Below are 27,475 nucleotides of genomic sequence, written 5' to 3'. Positions count from 1 at the left end.
GTGAAATTCATGAATACCAGCTGCAGTGTTCCATTCTGCATTGAAACATATCTAAATGTAAATCACTGTGCATTTGCCTCAACTTTGAACTTATTTGAAAAATAAGCTTTAAGTAATTGGTCTTAAAAGGGACCTAAGCTGTTTGTTATAAAATTGAAAGTTACAACATCCCTTATATTTGTTGAAATAAAGCTTCCCACAGTCCGAATATTATTCGAATGAATAGCTGAGATATATGACTATTCATTGAATAACGAATTGGCTGGACAGTCGCATCCAGAGTAGTGGTCAACGGCTCAATGTCCAGATGGAGATCCGTGATGAGTGGCATCCCGCAGGGGTCCCTATCGGGACCGGTACTGTTTAATATCTTCATCAATGACATAGTGGGATCGAGTGCACCCTCAGCAAGTTTGCAGATGACACCAAGCTGAGTGGTGTGGTTGACATGCCTGAGGGACGGGATGCCATCCAGAGGGACCTGGACAAGCTCGAGAAGTGGGCCTGTGTGAACCTCATGAGGTTCAACAAGGCCAAGTGCAAGGTCCTGCACCTGGGTCAGGGCAATCCCAAACATGGATACAGGCTGGATGATGAATGGATTGAGAGTAGCCCTGCCGAGAAGGACTTGGGGATACTGGTGGATGAAAAACTCAACATGAGCCTGCAATGTGTGCTAGCAGCCCAGAAAGCCAACCACATCTTGGGCTGCATCAGAAGAAGCGTAGCCAGCAGGTCGAGGGGAAGTGATTCTGCCCCTCTACTCTGCTCTCATGAGACCTCACCTGGAGTACTACATCCAGCTCTGGAGTCCTCAGTACAAGAAAGACACAGACCTGTTGGAGCGGGTCCAGAGGAGAGCCATGAAAATAATCAGAGGGCTGGAACACCTCTCCTATGAAGAAAGGCTGAGAGAGTTGGGGTTTAGCCTGGAGAAGAAAAGGCTCTGGGGACACCGTATTGCTGCCTTTCAGTACTTAAAGGGGGCTTATAAGAAAGATGGGGACAGACTTTTTAGTAGGGCCTGTTGCAATAGGACAAGGGGTAATAGTTTTAAACTAAAAGAGGGTAGATTCAGACTAGGTATAAGGAAGAAATTTTTTATGATGAGTGGTGACACACTGGAACAGGTTGCCCAGAGAGGTGGTAGATGCCCCCTCCCTGGAAACATTCAAGGTCCGGTTGGACGGGGCTCTGAGCAACCTGATCTAGTTGAAGATGTCCGTCCCTGCTCATTGCAGGGGGGTTGGACTAGATAACCTTTAAAGGTCCCTTCCAACCCAAACCATTCTATGATCGTATGATTCTATATGTGCAATAGCTCATTTCTACAGGGGTAGAAATGTGTAATTTTCAGAAATAAAATGAAATTGGAAAAATGCTGTGAACTCCTTTATAAGAAACAGAACTGAGAATGTAAAAACAATTCCCATGCTGTGTGTATTACAATGCTCTCTTTTTTTTTTTTAATTTTCAGTAACGGATACTCTCAGTGAATGAGGCTAGAATCTGTTAATTACAGTGTGTACTCAGATCCTTGTGCCATTTCTGTCAATAGGATATTAGCAAAAATGTAAACTGGAGAGCTGCAAATATTTTTTCCTAATGATTCCTATGCAATCAAATAATCAACTCCTATAAAAGTTTTCAGGATCGATAAGCAACGTCTTCCTGCCTGAGGGGATAAAGTGAGACTTATCTTTCACTGCTCCGGTTCTCTGGATGGACTAATTATGTCCACAGAGTACGGAAAAGCAGATTTTGGAAAACGTACCTGTGTAGCCGGCTTTGGGGCGGCCCCGCTCCCGGGGATAGGCGCCGCGGGCCCGCCCGCCGCCGCCCGGCCCCTCCATCCGCCGGGGCGGTGGTAGTCTCCTACCGTGCCTCCCGGCGCATAAAGGCAGGCGGTGGGGCTCGGCTAGGAAAGTTTGGCTATGGAGCAGCTGGTGCAGACAAGGATGTGGAAAGCGCAGAGCCTGGCGGAGCTGGTCCGCATCTTGCATCGGATATTCGCTGAAGACAAAGTCAGCGTGGAGGAAATGCAGGCGCTCATGGAGTCGTACGAGAGCAACACTGAGGAGTGGCTGCAGTACGCCAAATTTGACCGGTACAGGTATAACCCTCCCAGGGCCCCGCTGTGCCTCTCACCACGCAAACGGGATCGGCTCTGGTGGCTGCCGGGCCAGAACCGCAGGGGAAAGCCGTCCGGCCGCAGCAGCCCTACTCCCCCGTCGAGGCTTGGACCGAGCTTCCCCGGCAGGCACCTCGCGGCGTAGGGGGGTGGCAGGGAGAGGGCGGGGCGGCGGCCAATGGCAGCGCCCGCGGGCATGGCCGTGCGGTTGTCTGTGCCCCAGCTGTGCTGCAGGGATCCGGGCCCAGTGGCGGCTTCACCTGGGCTCCCGTCCTGCGGTTGGGTGAGCCGGCCCCTGCCTCGGTTTGGTGCCGCTCCATTCCGTGGGGCTTCAGAGTTTTCCCGGGGTCAGTGATAACCTGCAGAGTAGACAGAAACGTGCTAAAGTAATAAAAATAAAAGAAGCTGTCCAAAAACCCAAGAAAAACAAACTTGCAGAAGAGAGTATGTGCTTCTCTATGGCCACAGAATTGCCTGCAGTGTCTCAGTGGTACCTCTCTGGCAGCAGAAATCATCTCATGGCAGAGCTGGCAGTGCAGGATGAGGCCGGGGCCTGCGACCTTGAGCTGCTGCCTGCCCTGCACCAAGCAGGGAACCTGGGGGAAATGGCACCCCTTGGCGCAGGCTTGGCACTTCCTGTAGTGTACTGGTTTTGGCTGGGATGGAGTTAATTTTCTTCATAGCAGCCCATATGGTGCTGTGGTTTGAATTTGTGACCAGAACGCTGTTGATAATACACCAATGTTTTAGCTATTACTTAACAGTGCTGTCTGTTTCTCACTCTGCCCCCCAGCGAGTAGACTGGGGGTGGGCAAGAGGCTGGGAGGGGACACAGCTGGGACAGCTGACCTGAATTGACTGAAGGGTTATTCCATACCATATGACATCATGCTCAGCAATAAAAGCTGTGGGAGGGGTGTAGTCTTTCCAAGGTAGTGATTGCTTGGAGAGTGGCTGGGCATTGGTCTGCTTGTGAGAGGTGTGGTGAGTAATTGCCTTTGTATCATTTGTATTTTTTTTCCTCTTTTTCCTTCACTTATTAAACTGTTTTTATCTCAATCCACAAATTTTTCTTGGTTTTGCTCTTCCAATTATCTCCCCCATCCTGCTGTGGTGGGGAGTAAGTGAGCAGCTGGTGGATGTTTAGTTGCTGGCTGGGGTCAACCCACCACACTTAGGCATTTCTCAGCATGCTTTTGCATGAACTGAACTTTTCTTTTTAACCTCTTTATCATGAAAGCATCATTCATGCTGCTGGTTCTGAACTGGAGGAACACACCAAAAAGAGATTTGGGCTTTGGTAGATGTTTGATTCCTATAGAGTAACTTGTGTGTACACCATGCTGTTCTGGCTGGTTGTGAGCAGTGTGTCTCCTTCACTCTTGAGTCCCTTCCTCTGTTGGGCTAGTGCAGGTTGAGGCTTCTTGTTGCTTCTCAGTAGGAAATAAAAGATCAATTAAGGCTTTAAGTTGCTCCTACTTTGCTAACAGCTAATTAATTCCTGCTATTGGTGGCTTCCCCATCGTAAATCTAAATATAAATACATTGTATTTCAGCACTTCCTTAAAAAAAACAACAACCTTTTTTCTTTTTAACTTCTCTATCATGAAAGCATCATTCTGGCTTGACTTTTTAAAATATCCTTTCTTACGTTGACTGTTCTCCATTCAGAACAAATCACAAAACTGTAACAGAGCACAGGAAACTAAGAATTGGAAAAACAAAGTGTGGCAACATTAGAAGTATGCATGACAGCCTTTCTTTTGGCCAGCCAGACCTGCTCTACAGAAATAACAGCACCTGAAAAGTTCAGTCAAATGCCAACATTGATTGCTTATGTTTTGACATCATAGGAAAAATATGTCTACCTAATACACATACAGATTGTAGATGGAGTAAGAGGCAGCATATAGATAAAAATGTAACACTTTGAAAGTAGTTTGAGTGTCCTATGTTGATTAAAATGAGATTAAATGCTCTTATGAGGAAACTAATTAAAAAAAAGATGTCCAGTACACATCAGTGTACCTTCTGTGTGCCCTTGCTTGCATCCTTTAAGTGAGAGTGAGGCTTCTTGTCATAGGCATAAACTTTTGCTTTACTTGGTATCCCTGTGAATAGCCCATGACTAAAGCTAAAAAGGAATTGAAAGGTCCTAGTTGGTTACTTGCACCATAACAGCTAGAAGCACCAGCCCTGGATCAGAAGAGCCTCACTGTGGAAAGTAATGTATAAAGCAAAAACCCAGTCCCTTCTACAGGGAGCTTCTCAATAGAATGACACAAGTGACAACTTGGGACAGGCTTGTGGGGGAGTACAAAGAAACAAAACTTCAAATGTTGTGATACAGGGTGTTTTCAAGCCCTGAGAGCAAATCAGTCTAGAATACACATATGGATAAAAATCCTTTAGAAACAAGCTTATTCTATGCTACCTTTTAAGTTAATACAAGAAAAATCTTTTAAACAAATTCTACTATGTTAAACTTTGTTTAGAAGTAGATGCTGGCAGTAATTACACCATAGGTATTTTATCCATGCAAGAATGCTGTAGTACAAGATGTAGCATTTTCAAGAAAAATGTAAGAGTACCACGTATGGTAAGCCTGACAACTTTTTTTCTGCCTAATACAAAGGAGGGCTGTCCAACAGAAAGAAAGCCAAGAATAGATAAAAAGGAGCTGTAGAAGAATGTAACCATGTGTGGTGTTTTTTTATTGCAGTCTTCTGTTTCTAATTATAAGCCAGCTGCTGAAATGACTTCATTCAATAACTATTTTGATTTGATCCTGTCTTCCAGTCTACTCTCACTCACAGTTCTCAAACTCCAATCTATAATTCAAAAGCAATATGACTATCAAATATTAACTGTGTCCATTTTTTTCTTCACAGAAAAAGTACATTTACAAAACCAGCTTAAAAAAATAAATTTTTTTCCAAGTAAAACTTGGTTTTTTTAAGACAAAGATTTTTATATGTTGCAAGCTTCCTTCGTAACCATGTTTGTATACTTTTGTCTTTCGTAGGCATAGCAGTACTGAGTATTCTTAAAAAGCAAACACTTTATTTCAGGTATACAAGAAATCTTGTGGACAGTGGAAATGGAAAGTTCAACTTGATGATCTTATGCTGGGGTGAAGGGCATGGCAGGTTTGTATAAAAATAATCAGCCTTACATGAGCTATTAGAAAATGAGGAAACTAAGCAGTATAGAACTCCCTAGTTATTCCTGTGGTATAGCAGTCCTGAATATTTGCTATAGTATGTTTTTTTGCAAGTTTGTACCTCATAGACCCTTCTAGAGCATTAAAAAAAAAAATAAAAAAAAGCTCTGGTCTTCTACCAAATCTAATTTTTCCTTCTGTCATTTTTCAATCCCAGAATGGGCCCTATAGAATAGACCCTGTTTGTTCTGAGGGATCTGCCTCAATTTGTTGCAGAAGCAGGACTTGGTACAGTTTAAATAGTCTTTATTATCTCATGTTGTTTAAATCCAGTCTCTGTGATAAGATGAGAAAAGTGGGTTTTGGTTAGAACTGTGGGGTGTGATTGGGGAGCCCCTTTCTAGTGACATTTGGCTTTTTTTAGGTTCAGACATTCTACCTTCTCCCTCAAACAGACTACAACGCTCCTGTGGCCTCTTGAACTGTATACACAGACCTTACACTGGATTTTGTAGTCCTGCAAAAGTGAGGGCAGGATCTGTCCCTTGGAGGGTCTTTGACAAAATGCTGGCTAAACCAAAATATGGAATAACAAAACTTGTAGGTTTTGAATGATTGTCCTTGCACATAAATAGAAAACGTAAAGAGTTGGTTTTTTGCTTGCTTGTTTGTTTTTGTTTTTTTAATTGAGCATGCATATTGAACATTTATAGTATTCTCTCAAGGATGCCATGAAGTTATACCCAGAGAGATGCAAGAACCAAGCCCACCATCTCTACTTGTGGGCTTTTTCCACAAAGATCTTAATTTATGTCAAACTGTTTGAGTTGGATGGGCATTTACTAGGAACTAGACTGAGATCACAACTTGGTTTTGCGTCTTATGAGGCTCAAGTTGTTCTTATGGCTTGTGGAAGGAGCATGACAACATGGCATTTCAACTGTTCTATGCCTGAAGCAAACTCTGCTTTCTTGGTATCTCAGTTTGTAGGAAACTGACATTTGTTTGTTGGGGGGGAGGAGTAATGTAGAATTACGAAGTCTTTGATTGAAATTCATTAGCACTATACTTCAGGAGGGCCAAATTTCCCCCCACCCACAATGAGTGGAGAGCTTTCCATTTGTCCTTATCCCACTGATTTTTCGTAACAGTTAGGCCTCTATTTTAAAAAAAAAAAAAAAAAACAAACAAAAAAAAACCTGTGTGTCTAGCTCATATGTCTCTAATGTAGCAATTAAAACATACTTCTGAGCAAGCAGACAGATCAAGCAAGTGGACAGCTCCTGCTTTTGTTCATGTTTTGCCAAACTAGTGAAATTAACAGCTTACTGTTGTTGGTTGTGCTTAGTACTATCAGAGTGAGAAGTACAGCATTTTCTTTCTTCAGCAAACTCCTATGCATTCCAGCAGTAAAGAGGCTATAGAAATGAAGCAGAAGTAGCTCATTTCTCCTATGTTTAGAGAGGGAACATGGTGGGATCTGCAAATATATTGGGTATATTTACAAGTCTATACTGGCCTCTGCCTAGGGTCACTGTGAAAAGCATCCATTTGTCCACAACAGTTTTGTGTTCTGAAGAGTTTTTCTGTTCTCCTTCCTCTGGATTTCCATTGTATTTGTCTCTGGAAATGTCATAAGCTGATAGATAACTGACTTTTTTTTTCAAGTCCTGCTATATGTAAGCTTATCGCAATACATTTCTAATGCAGCAGTTTTAAGTAGACATACCTTAGCCACTGTGAATGTCATGCACAGACATTTTGGAGACCAACAAATGTGTGATAGCACTTCATTCTAGGGCTATGTCCAGATACAATATGCTGTGCCATCTGTTCTGTTTGCTGTATTTAAATTAAATATGTATATCCAACTGAGTTAGGTTATTCTTTTTACATATATAGCAGCATCCACGATCACAGTGACTCACGCTGCTTTATGAAGATCCTCCAGGGAAACCTAAAGGAGACTCTGTTTGAATGGCCTGAGAAAAAAGGGAATGTTGAAATGACTAAGAAATCAGAATGAGTTCTGAGGGAAAATCAGTGCACTTACATTAATGGTAAGCCCTTCTAATATCTTGTTTGATAGCTACCTGTCCTGGTTTCAGCAGGCATAGAGTTAATTTTCTTCCTAGTAGCTGGTATAGTGCTGTGTTTTGGATTTAGGATGAGAACAATGTTGATAACGCACCGATGTTTTAGTTGTTGCTAGGTAGTGCTTACACTAGTCAAGGACTTTTCAGCTTCCCATGCTCTGCCGACTGAGAAGGCTGGAGGTGCACAAGAAGCTGGGAGGGGGCACAGCCAAACTGGCCAAAGGGACATTCCATACCATGTGACGTCATGCTCAGTACATAAACTGGGGAAAGCTGGCCAGGGGGGCTGCTGCTTGGGGACTGGCTGGGCATCGGTCGGCGGGTGGTGAGCAATTGTACTGTGCATCACTTGTTTTGTGTATTATTATTATTATCATATTATCATTTTATTTCAATTATTAAACTGTTTTTATCTCAACCCACGAGTTTTTTCTAACTTGTGCTCTTCCAATTCTCTCCCCCATCCCACCGGGGGGGCGGGGGGAGTGAACGAGCGGCTGCGTGGTGCTTAGTTGCCGACTGAGGTTAAACCACGACAGTCCTTTTTGGCGCCCAACGTGGGGCTCGAAGGGTTTGAGATAATAACAGATTAACCGGAGTGTATTAAGGAACTTGTATCTGTTAGTGGTTGTGGGTCACAATGTTGGTTTCTCTGTTCTCGATATTGATTTGTATAATCTGCATCGCGCTCTTTTTCCTGCTGTACATGTTAAAGATTGGTGTTGGGTTTTGCAGTTTGCTGTGGTCTGCAGTGAATAGTAATGTCTCGCTTGTGAGGTTTGTTTTTAGAACATTGACCTTGACGTTAGTGTGGTATGTAAACTTCGCAATGAAGCCGTTACTGTACCACGGATACCATTTCGTGGAGACAACTAGCAATTGCATAACTTTTCTGAGAGTTTTTTTACGGAGGAAATACAGAATGGCAGTGTCACTACCTTCTTCTATAATGTTTCCTCCTTCATTACAGTAACTTTTCAGTATTTTGAACAGCCTTGGGCAGTTAAGATACTTCTATTGGTACTTCTTGGGAATATTGTTTCGGTTTTGTCTAAAGTTGGTAAGCAATTTCAGAATATCATCCAGAGACCTGCCCCAAGGCTGGACAGTTATGAGTGGCAGGGTGTGTGGGACAAGATGGGCAAGTACCTAGGCCAATGGGCACCCCCAGTGTTTTGGAACTTCACCCCTGAGCAAGTGCAGAATCCTGAAGAGTTAGTAGAATATTTGGACAAAGTATGCTGTCACCCTGGCAACTCCAGAGAGATGCAGATCATTGCAACGTGCTGGGGCCTGGCCCATGCCTACCGAGCCCTGTTCAACACCATTCAGTACCCTCAAAGGGAAGAGAAGGTCTCTGGCTCTGACAGTAAAACGACAGGCTCTGCGGCCACTCCGACCCCGGCGACATGCACTTGCACAGCGCCCACTCCAACCCCGGCAACAGGCCCTGCGTCCACTCAGACTCCGGTGACATGCACTTGCACTGCGGCCACTCCAACCCCAGCGACATGCACTGCGGCCACTCCAACCCCGGCGACATACACTGCGGCCACTCCAACCCCGGTGACAGGCCCTGTGGCTGAACCAAAGAACCAGCCTGTGCCGGTATCAGTCGCACCTGTACACAAGAAGAAATTTTGGAAGCGGAAGTCGGCTCGTTTAGTAAGGGAGGAAGAAGCTTCTTCTAAAAGGGAACCGGAGGAAGAACTGTACGAGTACCCTGGAGAAGGGCCATCACGAGAATGGGAGGAGGAGAGCTGGCTGCTGATCGGGGAGGAGGAAGAGGAAGAACTCATAAACGAGGCAGTGACCATCCAAACTCTATCCCTGAGTGAGCTGCGAGATATACGAAAAGATTTCAGCCGCCGTCCAGGTGAGCATATTGTCACCTGGCTGCTCCGATGCTGGGATAATGGGGCCAGTAGCCTGGAATTAGAGGGTAGGGAAGCCAAGCAGCTGGGATCCCTTTCTAGGGAAGGGGGCATTGATAAAGCAATTGGAAAAGGGACACGTATCCTCAGCCTTTGGAGGCAACTCCTGTCAAGCGTGAAGGAAAGGTATCCCTTTAAGGAAGATGTCATATGTCGCCCAAGCAAGTGGGCCACCATGGAGAAGGGTATCCAGTTTCTGAGAGAATTAGCTGTGCTGGAGGTGATTTATGATGACCTGAACAATAAACAACTATCCAAAGATCCAGACGAAGTCAAGTGCACACGACCCATGTGGCGGAAGTTTATAAGGAGCTCACCATCGTCATACGCCAATTCATTGGCAGTGATAACCTGGAAAGATGGAGAGGAACAAACAGTGGATGAATTGGCTAGTCAACTCCGGCAATACGAGGAAAGTCTTTCTTCCTCCCTCGTCTCGGCTGTGGAGAAACTGTCCGAAAAACTCTCCCGGGAGATCCAGCAACTCAGAGAGGATAGGTCCTACTCCTCACCTGTACGGACCAGTATCTCGGCTATTAGAAGTAAGCGTTCTTTTGCTCAAGAGAGAGAATATAACGGGTACACACCACGGGGCACCCTATGGTTTTATCTGCGTGACCACGGAGAGGACATGAGGAAGTGGGATGGGAAACCTACTGCAGCCCTAGGGGCACGGGTACGCAAATTGCAAGGGAAAACAATCACAGAAAGAGGTTCTTCCAGGAAAATTGCTGCTCCAGTGTCCAGCGGGCAGTTCCCCAGAGAGAGTAGAAGGGCTGATCTTACTTCTGATCTTAATGAAGAGACTTCTGACTCGTATTTACAAGAAATGAGAAACGAGTACTGTGATGAGGATTAGAGGGGCCCTGCCTCCAGCCAGGTGGAGGAAAGGGACAATCGGGTTTATTGGACTGTGTGGATTCAGTGGCCTGGCACATCGGACCCACAGAAGTATATAAGGCTCTGGTAGACACCGGTGCACAGTGTACCCTAATGCCATCAAGCTATATAGGGGCAGAACCCATCTGTATTTCTGGGGCGACAGGGGGATCCCAACAGCTAACTGTATTGGAAGCCGAAGTGAGTCTAACTGGGAATGGGTGGCAGAAGCACCCCATTGTGACTGGCCCAGATGCTCCGTGCATCCTTGGCATAGACTACCTCAGGAGAGGGTATTTCAAGGACCCAAAAGGGTACCGGTGGGCTTTTGGTATAGCTGCCTTGGAGATGGAGGAAATTAAACAGCTGTCCACCTTGCCTGGTCTCTCGGAGGACCCCTCTGTTGTGGGGTTGCTGAAGGTCGAAGACCAACAAGTGCCAATCGCTACCACCACAGTGCACCGGCGGCAATATTGCACCAACCGAGACTCCCTGATTCCCATCCATAAGCTGATTCGTCGACTGGAGAGCCAAGGAGTGATCAGCAAGACCCGCTCACCCTTTAACAGTCCCATATGGCCAGTGCGGAAGTCTAATGGAGAGTGGAGACTAACAGTAGACTATCGTGGCCTAAATGAAGTCACGCCACCGCTGAGTGCTGCTGTGCCAGACATGCTAGAACTTCAATACGATCTGGAATCAAAGGCAGCCAAGTGGTATGCCACAATTGATATTGCTAATGCGTTTTTCTCAATCCCTTTGGCAGCGGAGTGCAGGCCACAATTTGCTTTCACTTGGAGGGGCGTTCAGTACACTTGGAACCGACTGCCCCAGGGGTGGAGCTCCAGAACACCTGCAATACATTGATGATATCATCGTGTGGGGCAACACAGCAGAAGAAGTTTTTGAAAAAGGGAAGGAAATAGTCCAAATCCTGCTGAAGGCCGGTTTTGCCATAAAACAAAGTAAGGCCATGGGACCTGCACAGGAGATCCAATTTTTAGGAATAAAATGGCAAGATGGACGTCGTCAGATCCCAATGGATGTGATCAACAAAATAACAGCCATGTCTCCACCAACTAGCAAAAAGGAAACACAAGCATTCTTAGGCGTCGTGGGTTTTTGGAGAATGCACATTCCAAATTACAGTCTGATCGTAAACCCTCTCTATCAAGTGACCCGGAAGAAGAACGATTTCAAATGGGGCCCTGAGCAACGACAAGCTTTTGAACAAATTAAACAGGAGATAGTTCATGCAGTAGCCCTGGGGCCAGTCCGGGCAGGACAACATGTAAAAAAATGTGCTCTACACCGCAGCCGGGGAGAATGGCCCTACCTGGAGCCTCTGGCAGAAAGCACCAGGGGAGACTCAAGGTCGACCCCTAGGGTTTTGGAGTCGGGGATACAGAGGATCCGAGGTCCGCTATACTCCAACAGAAAAAGAGATATTAGCAGCATATGAAGGGGTTCGAGCTGCTTCAGAAGTGATCGGCACTGAAGCACAGCTCCTCCTGGCACCCCGACTGCCGGTGCTAGGCTGGATGTTCAGAGGGAGGGTCCCCTGTACACATCATGCAACTGATGCTACGTGGAGTAAGTGGGTCGCACTGATCACACAACGGGCTCGAATAGGAAGCCCCAGTCGCCCAGGAATCCTGGAAGTGATCATGGATTGGCCAGAGGGCAAAGATTTTTGGAATACTGCCAGAGGAGGAGGTAACGCATGCTGAGGAGGCCCCACTGTATAATGAACTACCAGAAAATGAGAAGCAACATGCCCTGTTCACTGATGGGTCCTGTCGTCTTGTGGGAAAGCATCGGAGGTGGAAAGCTGCTGTATGGAGTCCTATGCAACAAGTTGTAGAAACTGCTGAAGGAGAAGGTGAATCGAGCCAATTGGCAGAAGTAAAAGACATCCAGCTGGCTTCAGACATTGATTTCTAGCTCGGTGGGCCCATGACACCTCAGGCCACCAAGGAAGAGATGCAACATACAGATGGGCTCGTGATCGAGGGGTGGAATTGACCATGGACACTATAGCCCAGGTTATCCATGAATGCGAAACATGCGCTGCAATCAAGCAAGCCAAGCGGTTAAAGCCCCTCTGGTATGGAGGACGATGGCTGAAATATAAATATGGGGAGGCCTGGCACACTGATTATATCACACTCCCACAAACCCGCCAAGGCAAGCGCCATGTGCTTACAATGGTGGAGGCAACCCCCGGATGGCTGGAAACATATCCCGTGCCCCATGCCACTGCCCGGAACACTATCCTGGGCCTTGAGAAGCAAGTCCTATGGCGACATGGCACCCCAGAAAGAATTGAGTCAGACAACGGGACTCATTTCCGAAACAACCTCATAGACACCTGGGCCAAAGAGCACGGCATTGAGTGGGTGTATCACATCCCCTATCATGCACCAGCCTCTGGGAAAATTGAACGATACAATGGACTGTTAAAGACTACACTGAGAGCAATGGGTGGTGGGACGTTCAAACACTGGGATACGCATTTAGCAAAGGCTACCTGGTTAGTCAACACGAGGGGATCTGCCAATCGAGCAGGCCCTGCCCAGTCAGAACTTTTACGTACTGTAGATGGGAATAAAGTCCCTGTAGTGCACATAAAAAATATGCTGGGGAAGACAGTCTGGGTTATTCCTGCCTCGGGCAGAGACAGACCCATCCATGGGATTGCTTTTGCTCAAGGACCTGGGTGCACTTGGTGGATAATGCGGAAGGATGGGGAAGTCCGATGTGTGCCTCAAGGGGATTTGATTTTGGGTGAGAATAGCCAATGATCTGAATTATGTGATGTTAAGTACTAATTATAGTTGTAATAGTTATACTAATAATACACAGATATACTAATATATGCCATACTAATGTTATTACAATAAGAATCACCCAGACTAATGAAGAATAACTTCAGTGAAACCAAGCAAAGCACAGTGATGATGGTACCAGAACTGACTTCAACATGAAACAATCCAACACCACATACCATCCCCATTTTTCCTGCCCTGGAAGATTATTATGAGAGATGGAGCCCAAAGTCATGGACTAAATGAACTCACCGAACTTTTTAGAGGAATGGCCCACAGACTAAGGGAATGATATCTCTGTGTGTGTGTGTGTGTGTGTGTGTGTGTATATATAGAAAAAAAGGGGTGGTGATTAATGAAAATGTACTGGAAAATATGAGCCTTGAGCATGACGCAGATGTTATAGAATAAGGGGTGGATATTGTCCTGGTTTCGGCAGGGATAGAGTTAATTTCCTTCCTAGTAGCTGGTACAGTGCTGTGTTTTGGATTTAGGTTGAGAACAAAGTTGATAATGCACCCATGTCTTAGTTGTTGCTAGGTAATGCTTACACTAGCCAAGGACTTTTCAGCTTCCCATGCTCTACTGACTGAGAAGGCTGGAGGTGCACAAGAAGCTGGGAGGGGGCACAGCCAAACTGGCCAAAGGGACATTCCATACCATGTGACGTCATGCGCAGTACATAAACTGGGAAAAGCTGGCCCGGGGGGCCGCTGCTCGGGGACTGGCTGGGCATCGGTCGGCGGGTGGTGAGCAATTGTACTGTGCATCACTTGCTTTGTGTATTATTATTATTATTATTATCATCATTTTATTTCAATTATTAAACTGTTTTTATCTCAACCCACGAGTTTTTCTCACTTGTGCTCTTCCAATTCTCTCCCCCATCCCTCCGGGGAGCGGGGGAGTGAGCGAGCAGCTGCGTGGTGCTCAGTTGCTGACTGAGGTTAAACCACGACACCCACTTGAATAAGGGCAGGATTTCTTTTGAGTATGTCTCACAGCCTGCAGCTAGTGTTTGGTCTTGAGTTAAGACAGTCAGTGATGCTTGTAAATTTTATAGTTACGTGTGGTATAATGGTAATTTAGAAGCATATTTTTGTCAGACTAGCAAGGGAAGGTCATATGAACATGGCAAGAAGCAGAGTTATTAGGAGGAAGAACATATCTCTAGCTCTCAGGAAGTAAATTCTCTATTAGTGCCAATGAAAAAAATCTCTGCCTATCCTTAGTGTACTGTTTTAGAGACTAAAAGTAAACCAGGATCCATAAGCACAGTGGACTCCTTTAGCCCTACCTAAAATCTCTAGTTGTCAGATTAAAGCTTTTAACTTAGTAAACCAGTCTATTCTTCTGTATTTGAGTGAAATATGTTTGATTATGCACACCCTGCTGATAAAACCAAAGTGTTTAATCAGAATAAATGCATGTTTTGTGTGCTAGAGCACAGTGTTTGCTTGGAAACAAATTGGAGCTTTAGCAGGGAAAAATGACCGTTGACCAGATCTCTAGCAATATGGAAGGTTGCTTTTGTATGGATGTGTTAGGTACACGTGGAGTACTGGAAGGCAATGACTGATGATATTGCATTCATATGATCTGCAGAGGATGTCTGAAAAATTAATTGTTAGAGAGGTTTTGGATGGGAATGGAAGACTGTTTGTTATTCTACCCTGAAAAGTTTAAGATATAAACACTGGACTTGGGAGCTTGTTCGACAGTTACTAGGAAGAAAAAAGGATATCATCATGAGTTCCTAAGTAAGGACACAATGTTGATTAAACACCTGTCATGCACCGTATAGTACCAAAAGAACGGGGGGAAACGACCGCTACTCAGACTCCACAGTCAGGCGGGTACTATATGGTGACAGTTTATTATGAGAGCCAGAATCCTTAAGCAAGCATACAGGTTCACGAAATAGTAACACGTAACATGACACAACTACATACACAGGGAGGGTGATACGACCTGTCGATAAGGATCAAGCCGGTGGTCACAGACGGTTCGGGGATCTCAGTCCAGCTGAGAGGGAGCTCCGAAGAGCCTCCTCCAGTCCACATCCTTTATGCTTTTGTGGCCGGATGGTCTTGGTAGATAAGCCCTTGGTTGGGTCTTATCTTTTACTCAAATGCGCCGTCTTCTCCCCTTCCCTCTTATTTTAATAATGAGGAGCCGTAACTGCTATATCACTAAACTAAGTGCTCAGTATCACAAGTTGGTTTTACTTTTAACTTTATGCGGGCGAGATTCTCCTTTTACTTCCCCGCCTTAGGTTTTCTCTCTCAGTGGGTTCAAATGCGTTTCAGAGCCTGGGTCTTTAGGCCCTTGACATAAGTTTAGGCCTCAGAACTGCGAGAGGTGTGGCAGAGGCGGACTTATCAAGGATGACAGTGTCCAAACAGGCAAGAGCTATGGGGCCTTCGCTCTATTCTGTCCCCCGTTTCTGCACAGTCATTGCTCCCTTGTGTCCAGCTACATGGGGGCATGGGCATAAGTTTCACTAAGATTTGCGAGAGGTGTGGCAGAGGCAGACTTATCAAGCGAGGACATACTCAAGGATGACAGTGTCCGAACAGGCGAGAGCTATGGGGCCTTCGCTCCATCCTGTCCCCCGTTTCTGCACAGTCATTGCTCCCTTGTGTCCAGCTACATGGGGGCATGGGCATCACAACACCCCTCCCCCAAGCTCTATTTTCATTATGATAATTTGTTATTGAAGACAAATAGCAATTAGCAAAAAAACAACCGTAACCAAGATTTTAAATAACCTAACAAAGATTTTTTTTTATCTTCATAAATTGATTTTTGCTCTTCTTAGTTGTGGAGTCATGATTTCCTTTGTTCTTCATGCTCAAGACCCACAAAGGAAAAAGGATCGAAATTTCTGAAGTGAAATAATGCAGAAGTTAAATTAATTTAAAAACAAACTTTGCAGCTTCTCTATATATGTGACAAAAACATATAAATAAAATAAAGAGCACACCTAGTGTTCTTCTTCATTTACTGGCTCCTTTAAGAAAAGCGAATGACAAATCTCATATCAGATACAAATCTCATATCAGATACAGCTGATTCTATTGCACATAACTTTGCTGATACACCTAATCCATTATATGAACATACCTCCAGGATGAGAGAGTGATATCAGGAGAATGACATTAGACAGAAAATAAAACTAAGAATTCTTTGACTGCTTGTAATACCTGAATAAACATTTATAACTCAACTTTCTGTTAGACAAAAGCAAAAGAGAAGAAAGGAAAAATCCTCTTTAATTTTATATATGTATTACTTATGTATTTCCATAAATAAAAAGTAAGCAGTCTAATCTAAAACACTACAAAGACCTTTTCTTTGACCTTAATTGACTGGCAGAGGCTCAGCTGTAGCACAGGTGACCCTTTGTTTGTCAAGCAGATAAAATAAAAGTTTGAGTTAAAAGGCTCTCAACTAACCTGAGTTTCAGTGCTATGCTCCAATCTGTCCCTGAAATGCTGTAACTACTTCTTTGTTACTGCAGTGAATGTCTGAAGTCATTATTTCTCAGTCACCTCCTGACTATTTAGGGAGAAAACCTGGCCTAAGGGTGTCAATGGGAATTTTGCCACTGACTTCATTTACAGCCTGGATTTCACCCACAGCTTGCTGAATCATTGTTTTCTTTTTTACTGAGTTTTCCAAAATATATGATATTGAGCCAAGGAGAATCTCCATCCCTTATTGGATGCAGGGGGGAACATTGTCACTGAGGATGAGGAAAAGGCTGAGGTACTCAATGCCTTCTTTGCCTCAGTCTTTAACAGGCAGACCAGTTATCCTCAGGGTACTCAGCCCCCCGAGCTGGAAGACAGGGACGGCGAGCAGGATGAACCCCCCATAATCCAAGAGGAAGCAGCCAATGACCTGCTACGCCACCTGGATGCTCACAAGTCTATGGGGCCGGATGGGATCCACCCAAGAGTGCTGAGGGAGCTGGCGGAGGTGCTCGCCAAGCCGCTCTCCATCATTTATCAGCAGTCCTGGTTAACGGGGGAGGTCCCGGATGACTGGAGGCTTGCCAATGTGATGCCCATCTACAAGAAGGGCCGGAAGGAGGATCCGGGGAACTACAGGCCTGTCAGCATGATCTCGGTGCCGGGGAAGATTATGGAGCGGTTCATCTTGAGGGCGCTCACAAGGCATGAGCGGGACAACCAGGGGATCCGGCCTAGCCAGCACGGGTTCATGAGAGGCAGGTCCTGCTTGACCAACCTGATCTCCTTCTCTGACCAGGTGACCCGCCTAATGGATGAGGGAAAGGCTGTGGATGTGGTCTACCTGGACTTCAGCAAGGCCTTTGACACCGTCTCCCACAGCATTCTCCTAGAGAAGCTGGCGGCTCACGGCTTAGACAGGTGGACTCTGCGCTGGGTCAAAAACTGGCTGGACAGCCGGGCCCAGAGAGTTGTGGTGAATGGAGTTCCATCCAGTTGGCGGCCGGTCACGAGCGGTGTTCCCCAGGGCTCAGTACTGGGGCTGGTCTTGTTTAATAACTTTATCGATGATCTGGATGAGGGGATCGAGTGCACCCTCAGTAAGTTTGCAGACGACACCAAGTTGGGCGGGAGTGTTGATCTGCTCGAGGGTAGGAAGGCTCTGCAGAGGGACCTGGACAGGCTGGATCGATGGGCCCAGACCAATTGTATGAGGTTCAACAAGGCCAAGTGCCGAGTCCTGCACTTCGGCCACAACAACCCCATGCAGCGCTACAGGCTTGGGGAAGAGTGGCTGGAAAGCTGCCTGTCGGAAAAGGACCTGGGGGTGCTGGTTGACAGCCGGCTGAACATGAGCCGGCAGTGTGCCCAGGCAGCCAAGAAGACCAATGGCATCCTGGCCTGTATCAGAAACAGTGTGGCCAGCAGGAGTAGGGAAGTGATCGTGCCCCTGTACTCGGCACTGGTAAGGCCGCACCTCGAATACTGTGTTCAGTTTTGGGCCCCTCACTACAAGAAGGATGTTGAGGTACTGGAGCGTGTCCAGAGAAGGGCAACGAGGCTGGTGAGGGGTCTGGAGAACAAGTCCTATGAGGAGCGGTTGAGGGAACTGGGGTTGTTTAGCCTGGAGAAAAGGAGGCTCAGGGGAGACCTCATCGCTCTCTGCAACTACCTGAAAGGAGGTTGTAGCGAGGTGGGTGTCGGTCTCTTCTCCCAAGTAACTAGCAATAGGACGAGAGGAAATGGCCTCAAGTTGCGCCAGGGGAGGTTTAGATTGGACATGAGGAGAAATTTCTTTACTGAAAGAGTGGTTAATCATTGGAACAGGCTGCCCAGGGAAGTGGTTGAGTCCCCATCCCTGGAGGTATTTAAAAGATGAGTAGATGAGGCGCTTAGGGACATGGTTTAGTGGGCATGGTGGTGTTGGGTCGACGGTTGGACTCGATGATCTTAGAGGTCTTTTCCAACCTCAATGATTCTATGATTCTATATTAGATAGCCTTCATATTCTATTTTCAGCACTATTGCTTTTTCCAAATCAAACATCTCCATTGTGTTCTTGGTCTTGCTTTCCTCCCATAGCTACTTTAAAATTCTCCCCTACCTACTTGAAAATACCTGTATCGTACAGGGCCAGGTTTGTCAGATTTTTTGTTAGCCATTCACCGTAATACAACAGACTAACTCTTCGTGCTGAAAGAAGAAAGACTAATGAAGAATAACTTCAGTGAAACCAAGCAAAGCACAGTGATGATGGTACCAGAACTGACTTCAACATGGAACAATCCAACACCACATACCATCTCCATTTTTTCCTACCCTGAAAGATTATTATGACAGATGGAGCCCGAAGTCATGGACTAAATGAACTCACCGAACATTTTAGAGGGATGGCCCACAAACGAAGGGAATGATATCTCTGTGTGTGTGTGTGTGTGTATATATATAGAAAAAAAGGGGTGGTGATTAATGAAAATGTACTGGAAAATATGAGCCTTGAGCATGACGCAGATGTTATAGAATAAGGGGTGGATATTGTCCTGGTTTCGGCAGGGATAGAGTTAATTTCCTTCCTAGTAGCTGGTACAGTGTTTTGGATTTAGGATGAGAACAAAGTTGATAACGCACCGATGTTTTAGTTGTTGCTAGGTAATGCTTACACTAGCCAAGGACTTTTCAGCTTCCCATGCTCTACCGACTGAGAAGGCTGGAGGTGCACAAGAAGCTGGGAGGGGGCACAGCCAAACTGGCCAAAGGGACATTCCATACCATGTGACGTCATGCTCAGTACATAAACTGGGGAAAGCTGGCCGGGGGGGCCGCTGCTCGGGGAGTGGCTGGGCATCGATCGGCGGGTGGTGAGCAATTGTACTGTGCATCACTTGCTTTGTGTATTATTATTATTATTATTATCATATTATTATTATTATTATCATTTTATTTCAATTATTAAACTGTTTTTATCTCAACCCACGAGTTTTTCTAACTTGTGCTCTTCCAATTCTCTCCCCCATCCCACCGGGGGTGGGGGGAGTGAGCGAGCGGCTGCATGGTGCTTAGTTGCCGACTGAAATTAAACCACGGCAGAGGTTCTTTCCAATGCAAACAATTACATTCTGTGTATATCTGATCCAAAGCTTTCTTGGTTGTTTAAAACAAATTTGGTGTTTAATTCTCTGGGATGGTTTGGATCTCTGCCATGTTTCATACTGGATTTTTTGGTTTAAAAGAAACATAAAAGAAGTCGAAGGAAAACACTAACAATGTGTTATTTGATTGCCTTACTAATTTAATAATGACCTTTGTGTTTCTACTGTGTGCTTCTTCGTTGCTGTTGTACTTTACTTTTAAGGTTAAACCTACTAAATTTAGTCTATTTGAATCTCCCATTGCATGAGTGTACACTTAGGGCTTCCCCCCCCCCCCCCCCCATCCTTTTAAATAAATTGTTAATGACACAGGGTTTACACTTCAAACGTATCAGAGCTGAGTATACTTATGATTCTCAGAGTACCATGCCTACATTGCACAATACAGGTCTTGAATATTATATAGCGCTAATTCAAGTACATAGGCCTGAGTTGTTTTAACAGCATAAATCATAAACTTAAATTCAAGGTCTGTCTTGAGTAACTCAAACTGTGCTTCAATATAGAATGGAAACGGATGTTTTTGTGGATTTGAGTCTTCATATGTTACATTTTTATGTACTACCTTGATTTCTACTCCATCATCCCAGAAAATGCCATTAATTCATCAGTAGCCATGCAAGACAGTGCCTTGTTTTATTTACCTGTTCAGCTATGCTTACTATTCAGTTAAGACTGGAAGTATGACAGTCATTTGCCATACTAGTCAAAAGACCACACAAATGAAGACTGTCCTACCTCAAACTAATAAATTGGAAAGATTAATTAGGAAATGGATGTCTGCAGTAGAAGACAACTCTATCTCTGCTCAAGCCCCAAATACAAGTAGCTAACTCTTAATGCGATTGACCTCAGCCCAATAATAAGGATAACTAACAATACAAAACAAAACCTCTTTCCCTGTAAAATGCTTTGCTGATTTTTTTAGAAACACAAATCTTCCTGCTTCTAGAACAACAGCATCTCCTAGGAAAGTAGCCTTTCACTCATTTGGGAATGACAGCTAGTAAATTACTGATAGCATAGCTTTCCTTAAGCTGCTTTGGATTTCTACCGGCCTTTATCCCATAGTAGATAATCCACTGACTTACATGAAGTGTTGAAGGTGATAAGGTATTCTGAAGTATCAGTGTATTTAGGAATCTGTGCTGAGTTATACATTGCCCCTAAAAGTGCAGATGTGCCTAACTGGCTTGTTTGTGAGTGTCAACTTAGATGGCACTTTTCCAGGCATTTGAGAAGTCATTAAATCTGTCTATTAATACACCCTTTTGTTTCATGTCCTCACTTGTGTAGACTCCATTGGCCTGCACCGTGTGGAGAACATAAGCCACATGGAGTCTGCTGTTAGCCTGCATTTGTACAGCCCACCCTTCAACAGCTGTAACAACTTTGATCAAAGGACTGGACACAAGCACAAAGTTAAGATGACATTCTATAGCCAGTTTGGAGAAAGGACTCTGTGTGTAAGTATGAGATAACATGTTCCCTGCCAGGCCTCTGACTCCAAGCCTCGTGTAGGGACAGGACAGAGGGATTGCAATTGTCTGTGCAAATCGCAGCATAACCAGCCAGTCAAAAGAGGTGTATTATTATCCTGCTGTATTCAGTGTTGGTGCAGCCTCACCTTGAGTACTGTGTGCAGTTCTGGGCCCCACAATTTAAGAAGGATGTGAAGGTCCTTGAATGTGTCCAGAGGAGGGCAACAAAGCTGGTGGAAGGGCTGGAAGGCATGTCCTATGAGGAGTAGCTGAGGATACTGGCTTTGGCTAGTTTGGAGAAAAGGAGGCTGGGGGGCAACCTCATTGCTCTCCACAGCTTCCTGAGGAGGGGAATTGGAGAGGGAGGTGCTGATCTCTTCTCCCTGGGATCCAGTGACAGGACACATGGGAATGGTTCAAAGCTGTGCCGGGGAAGGTCCAGACTTGACATGAGGAAGCATTTCTTTACCGAGAGGGTGGTCAAACACTGGAACAGGCTTCCTAGAGAGGTGGTTGATGCCCCATGCCTGTCAGTGTTTAAGAGGCATTTGGACAATGCCCTTAATAACATGCTTTAGCTTTTGGTTAGCCCTGAAGTGGCAGTTGGACTAATGATCATTGTAGGTCCCTTCCAACTGAACTATTCTATTCTAATCAGACCATTGGCTCCGGGGAGGTTCTCCAGGACAGATAAGAGTTCTAGAAACCTCACACTTCCTGGTATATCCATATCTAGAATCAGCATAAAACATTTTGAAATAGTATTCAATTTTTCAGCTTGCACTTCCCTTATATGCAGTTCTCTGCTCTATAAGAAAGTGCAGTAATGCAACCGCACATTTTATAAATGGGAAAATTGAGGCTGAGAACTTACCATCTGTTCATGATGACATTGGATTTCGCTGCTGTGGCTCTACTCACCACCTCCTTTTCCCTTCTCTTGTGGACTGGATCCAGTTGTGTGAGAGGTAGAAGAGCCCCTTTATCAGCAGGAGATAAATTCTGTGCAGAGAAGAGGATTAATAATTTAGCTATTAGTTAAGAATCTTCAGACAGTAAATGTAACCTAGTCAAAGGAAAACTGTTAAGCAGCTAGGTTATATTAGCCAATTTAAGTCAAATGTAACATTTCCTGCCTGAACAGTTCTTCCAAAAGCATCACGTTTTAAGTCACTTTTAAACCTTGTAACTTACCGGAAGTAAAGCAAGATAAGTACTCGGACTTTTTGAAATCGAAACTTTGAAACATAAACACTTGCTTTGAGAGAGAGTAGGCAGATTGGCTGTTGTCTGCATTCTTGAGCAACGGCAAAAGATTGTATTTGGATAGAAAAGAAATCTTAAACCCAGCTTTGGGGACCAAGCTAGGACATCTGGCAGGGTTTGATAGGGTTCCCCTTTAGCACTCTTCCATGTGTTGGGAAACATAACCACTTACAAGGGGAGAAAAGACAGACTTTTGTTGGTCAGCCATAGAGGTTCAAAGACTGTTTTGATTTCCTTAGATACAGAACACTTTCACTTTTAACTGAGGTCAGAAACTCAGTGCTCAGGACTTTTAAGGAGTAATGAAAATTATTTCTTTGAAGTGTGTTGCGTTAAGTGATTACAACTTCACCAAACAGCTGAAATAAGGATTAACCTTCACAAGTTTGAAAGGTCTTTGAGAAAGTAAACTTGCATTTATAATTCAATTTTTAAAGGGAAAATGAATATGGAAAAATGTTGAACAAAACTCACATGAGAATTCAATATTTGCTTGTTTCCTTTTCATTTTAATGTTTATTGAATATTAAGTGTGTAAGATAACAAGTGAAACTAGGTATTTTGACTTGGACTATTTTCCTCCTCTTGATCGGTAATCAACTGGCAATGTTTGTACCCTTTGTGGGAAACTGGATCTGGCTTACGGAAGAGAGGTAAATGTTAATCACTGGGTCTCTTTCATGAATTCCTGTAAATGGAATTCCAGTAAGGGGAAAAGTGGTAGCTAGTCTGGGCCATCCAACTGTCTGACATGACTTCATGCTACAAAAATGTTCTGGTTTTAATGAGTGTTTCTGGAAAGCTCACTGGAAATTCAAGCTTTCTTCTGCTTACCAGATCTCAAAAGGACCTAGGAAGTCAGAGAACTGTAAGTTAAAATACAAAGATATTAGTGTAAAGTATACTTGTATATCTTTCATTAGTAAGAAGATGATCTACCTAACTAAAGCTCATTCAGTGCTTTCCGTTTGACTTAATTTTTTTTCTGCAAATAAAACACTCCGGTAAATCCCTAGTGGCTTCTGGCTATACTGGAGTCTTAATTAACTAATTCTGCAGTAAATATATAAACAAGTTATAAAGGCCTAATAATTAAAACAGTATGTAACTTACCTACCAAGGACTTGCCCAGGAAAGTGATTGTTTACACAGTTTAAGTATGAACTATAAGAATACAGATATGAAAGTTCACTGAGGAAAAAAAACTGGTTTTTGTCTTCTGTCACAGTACATCAGAAGTTCTTGCTATCAGGAATTTTACTAGGGTAGGTGATTTCTCTTTGCAGCCTATCTTCCAAAGTGGAGTTCCAGTTTCTGTCAGAATGAAGTACAGCAGGCTATCTCTGAGAGAAAAGATGGCATAAAGGAGAAAGCACTCCTCAGTTGTCTTTCTGCCATGTACTTGCCCATGGTCACACAGAGAAATAGTCAGAGCTTGGGTGACAGGTGATGACAACTTCTAACTAACAGACAGGAGGAATTGTCTACCATTGTCACCAAGAAAATAGGAGAGAAATGCACTTAGAACAGCTACACAAAATGCTTCACAAACATGTTAGAGTCATATGAGCGTGTCAGAAATCTTAATCCTAAAAAGTTCCTCAATTTGTAGACTTGCACAAAGACATTATAGGCACAGTCTTCTAGAAGTGGAAAGGAGAGGAGAAGTGGAAAAGGATCAGGAAAACCCACAAAATTATTTGGACTCTTGCATGTCTACAAAAAGATGAGTAACGTGCCGACTAGTTTAGAGCACAGAGCAATCTTGGATTTCATATGATGAAATTGTGGTTGTGCCAGAAGATAAGCCATAGAATCATGTGTTCCCTTTTGAGAAAGAAAAGGGACAAGGCAAAATATGATGACAAGGACTTCTGCAGCAAGTTTATATGTGCACGCCATTTTTTTAAAAAAAAAAAACAAAACTTTTTCACCTACTTGTGTAGAAAGAGAGTAAGGATTAATGGGAAAGAGGTACAAGAATACAGTTTCTCTTTGATTTGTTACATAACTAGTCCACATAAAGAAACTAGGAATGATTTTTATGTGCCTCTAAGTCTAAAGCCTAATCTGATGGAAGTCTCAGAGAACATACTAGTATGAGACTGATAATGAAGATTGTTTGCCCAGAACACATTCCTTCAGAAAATCGTTCTCTTTACTACAAATTGGCTTAGACAACAAGTCTTCAAAAAAGAACTGTACCACAAAAGCACAGAGCTTTCTCAGTGCGGATTGCTCGTGACTTTGGGCTGGAAGCCTCTTGTCAAAACAGAACAAAAGCCTGTCTGCTTAAGAGGAGTTTCTTTCCAATAATCTCCGTTCCACAACGGCAAAGTTCTGCCAGCCACATGAGGCACAGCAAGAGGAAGAAGAGAGCTCAAGAGAAATTTGGCCTTGTACCTATTCCAGCTTTAGTCATTCTTTTTGAACAAAATTCAGCTGTTATCCATGTGGAACACAAACACCTGGGAGGAAGTAAAGAAACACCAGGTATTAGAGGTAGTATTGCAACCAGCGACTGCTGCGTTCTTTGCCAAGTCCTGCTGTTTTGCTAGATGAAAACAGTAATGCAAATCCTATCATAAAAACTAATGTATTAGGATGAATGAGGATATCCAGCAGGTGACTGAGACACAAATTTTCTTTGAAACAACAGGGTTAATACTGTATTTTTATGAATTTGTTGTTGTTGCATTGCTTCACTGTCTCTCAGGCGCAGGGAAATAAAACATTGAATGGACAATAAAAACTGCTCACTTTCTTCCCCTTAAGGTTACTATTCCAGAGCCATAGTTTTTGTTTCAATATCCCATCATTTCTCTAGTAATCATCTCATCTGTCCCTTGAAAAGGTATCTTCCCTGTACTTCCTTCAATAAGCCACCTAAACTTGAATTGCTTATCTTTTGTCTTTGTAAGGGATACTGTAAGATTCACGGGACCTAACACAATGATATAAAATAGGTAGATATCAGTAGGTTAATAGATAACCCAGGGACTATACCAGTACTGACTATGAAACCAAAGACATCTCCATGGTTATGTTTTGAATTACATGTTGAATTCTTTGATGGTGGCTGATACTTAATCACAGACTTGAAAATCAGAGAGTCTGTTTCAGGCATGGTCAGTAGCTTCAGCCTTTCTGGTTAGTAAAGGAAGCAAAATGACCACGGACTAATTGTGTAGTCCTCCAAGATTAGTTCTGACCCGTGTAGCTTACATGAATCTTTATTCAATAATTAGATCTCAACTCTCTGACTCTTGTGGGTACTTTATATTGTATTTCTTCAGGGATGGATGAGCACTGAAGCAGGGATAGCCAAACTCTTCTAAGCTACAGTATCCTCTATAAAACATGGGTAATATCTTCTTATCTTGGAAGGAGCACTGAGAAGAAATACATTAAGTATTCTAAGGTGCTGAGCTACTCTAGTAATAAGGCCCATGTTAAGAACATGAAGTAGATGGTCACAGTCTCTTCCCTTCAAAAAGAAATCTCTTCTCTTTTTAGGCAACAGCAGTGCCACAAGAGAACAACTGAGAAGCACCAGCATGTGTTTGCTTAAGACCTACTGAATGTTTAACCAGGGACAGAAGACTTATATAGCTAAGGCCAACAACCAGCTATATTTCTATACCTTGTATGTGGAGCTAGAGTAGGGCAGCTTCCAGGCAACCTGCAGTTATCCTGAATGAATGCTGATTATGGGACACTAAACCAACTAGTGCCATAAACTACTTTGGAGGTTAGATGCCTTTTCTTAGGCTATTGTCAAGTCAGAATTAAGTAGTTTGTTTTCTGATTCTAGTCTCCTTTTAATTCCACTTTTGATACCATACTGAGAATATAAAAAATAGGTTTCTTAAACGCCATCTGACACTATTTAATAGGCCTACATGTATGTATGCTCTGAATGTAATTAATAATTATATAAACTTTTAAGCTTCCAGTCACTTGTATGTATGGATAGTACATTAGATACTACTAACAGCAGCTCTTTTTTATCAAGTCTTTTAGGTTTTAATGCTCTAGGCCATTTTGATAGTTTTGTGCATTTTTTACTTTTTATTTTTTACAATTTCATTTGTCAGATCTTGCTTTGAATAGGAACAACAAAGTGTTTCATGTACAATGATTTTCAGAATTGATTGGGCAAAGATTTGTTTTTTGTTTTTAATAAGACTAGTTGTACTTAATACAGCTAATGTTCAGTTTCCAGAGTATCCTGTATAGCTACTGAAGTCCTTTCAGGTAACTGAAATAAAACTGGATTTGTGCACAGATTTCAGAAGTTTTCAGCCTTTTTCTCCTGATAACTAAAGTCATCACTTGACTAATTTCCACATTATTCATGAACATCTACATCTAATTAAAGATATATAAATCAGTAACGTTGGCTTCACTGAGGCTATCCTAGTCATTTAGTGTAACAAGTACATAAGGACAAAAGTAGATTATGTGTAGCAAGTCTCTTAGTCTCTTAAGTGACTGCTCATTACTTGAGCAGCAATTTAAGTTTTAACGGTATCCTTTTTAGATGAAGCACATATTTCTCTCCTTCTTGACAAGTCCAGAAAAAAATATTTACTTTCCCTGTTTTCTGGGAGGCTCTATCAAATTTTCAAAAAATGTAACAAATTTTAACGAACCTATGACTTTGGGCCCTTTGAGAGACAGTGGGAAGGCAGGAGGTGCTTTGGAACAATTGGGGGGGGCAGGGAAGGAGAAGAAAAAGAGAAAGGAAAAGATAAAGCTGGACTAAAGACAAAAGAACAGGGAGAAGCATCAGCAGTAAATGGAGAATGTCTGCACGAGGTGGACCTGGATGGTGTTACAAAGAGGGATCAAGGGAACATGTGGCCCAAACTGGAAGGGAAAGAAACATTAGGAGCAATGCCACTGCACACATACAGAAGCCTCTGTGTTTTTCCTGGGTTCTAGTATACCCCAAAGTTCAACATGTTTCTTTCTGATTCACTGTGAACCAATTCCTGAAAAATCTTGTCAAACCAGATGTTGGGCTTGAGCATCTTAATATGACAGGGCTCAAGTATCACAAAACCACA

General features: G+C 43.7%; 1 pseudogene; it reads left to right on the top strand.

Moving 5' to 3' along the window:
• The first annotated feature begins 1,934 nt into the window (after positions 1-1,934).
• Positions 1,935-25,949, top strand: LOC143171966 (cysteine dioxygenase type 1-like; annotated as a pseudogene).
• Positions 25,950-27,475: the final 1,526 nt, after the last annotated feature.

The sequence above is a fragment of the Aptenodytes patagonicus genome, chromosome W (assembly GCF_965638725.1).
Source record: "Aptenodytes patagonicus chromosome W, bAptPat1.pri.cur, whole genome shotgun sequence".
Classification (NCBI taxonomy): Eukaryota; Metazoa; Chordata; class Aves; order Sphenisciformes; family Spheniscidae; genus Aptenodytes; species Aptenodytes patagonicus.
The sequence above is the reverse complement of the archived record's forward strand: the minus strand, read 5'-3'. Positions and strand labels throughout refer to the sequence as shown.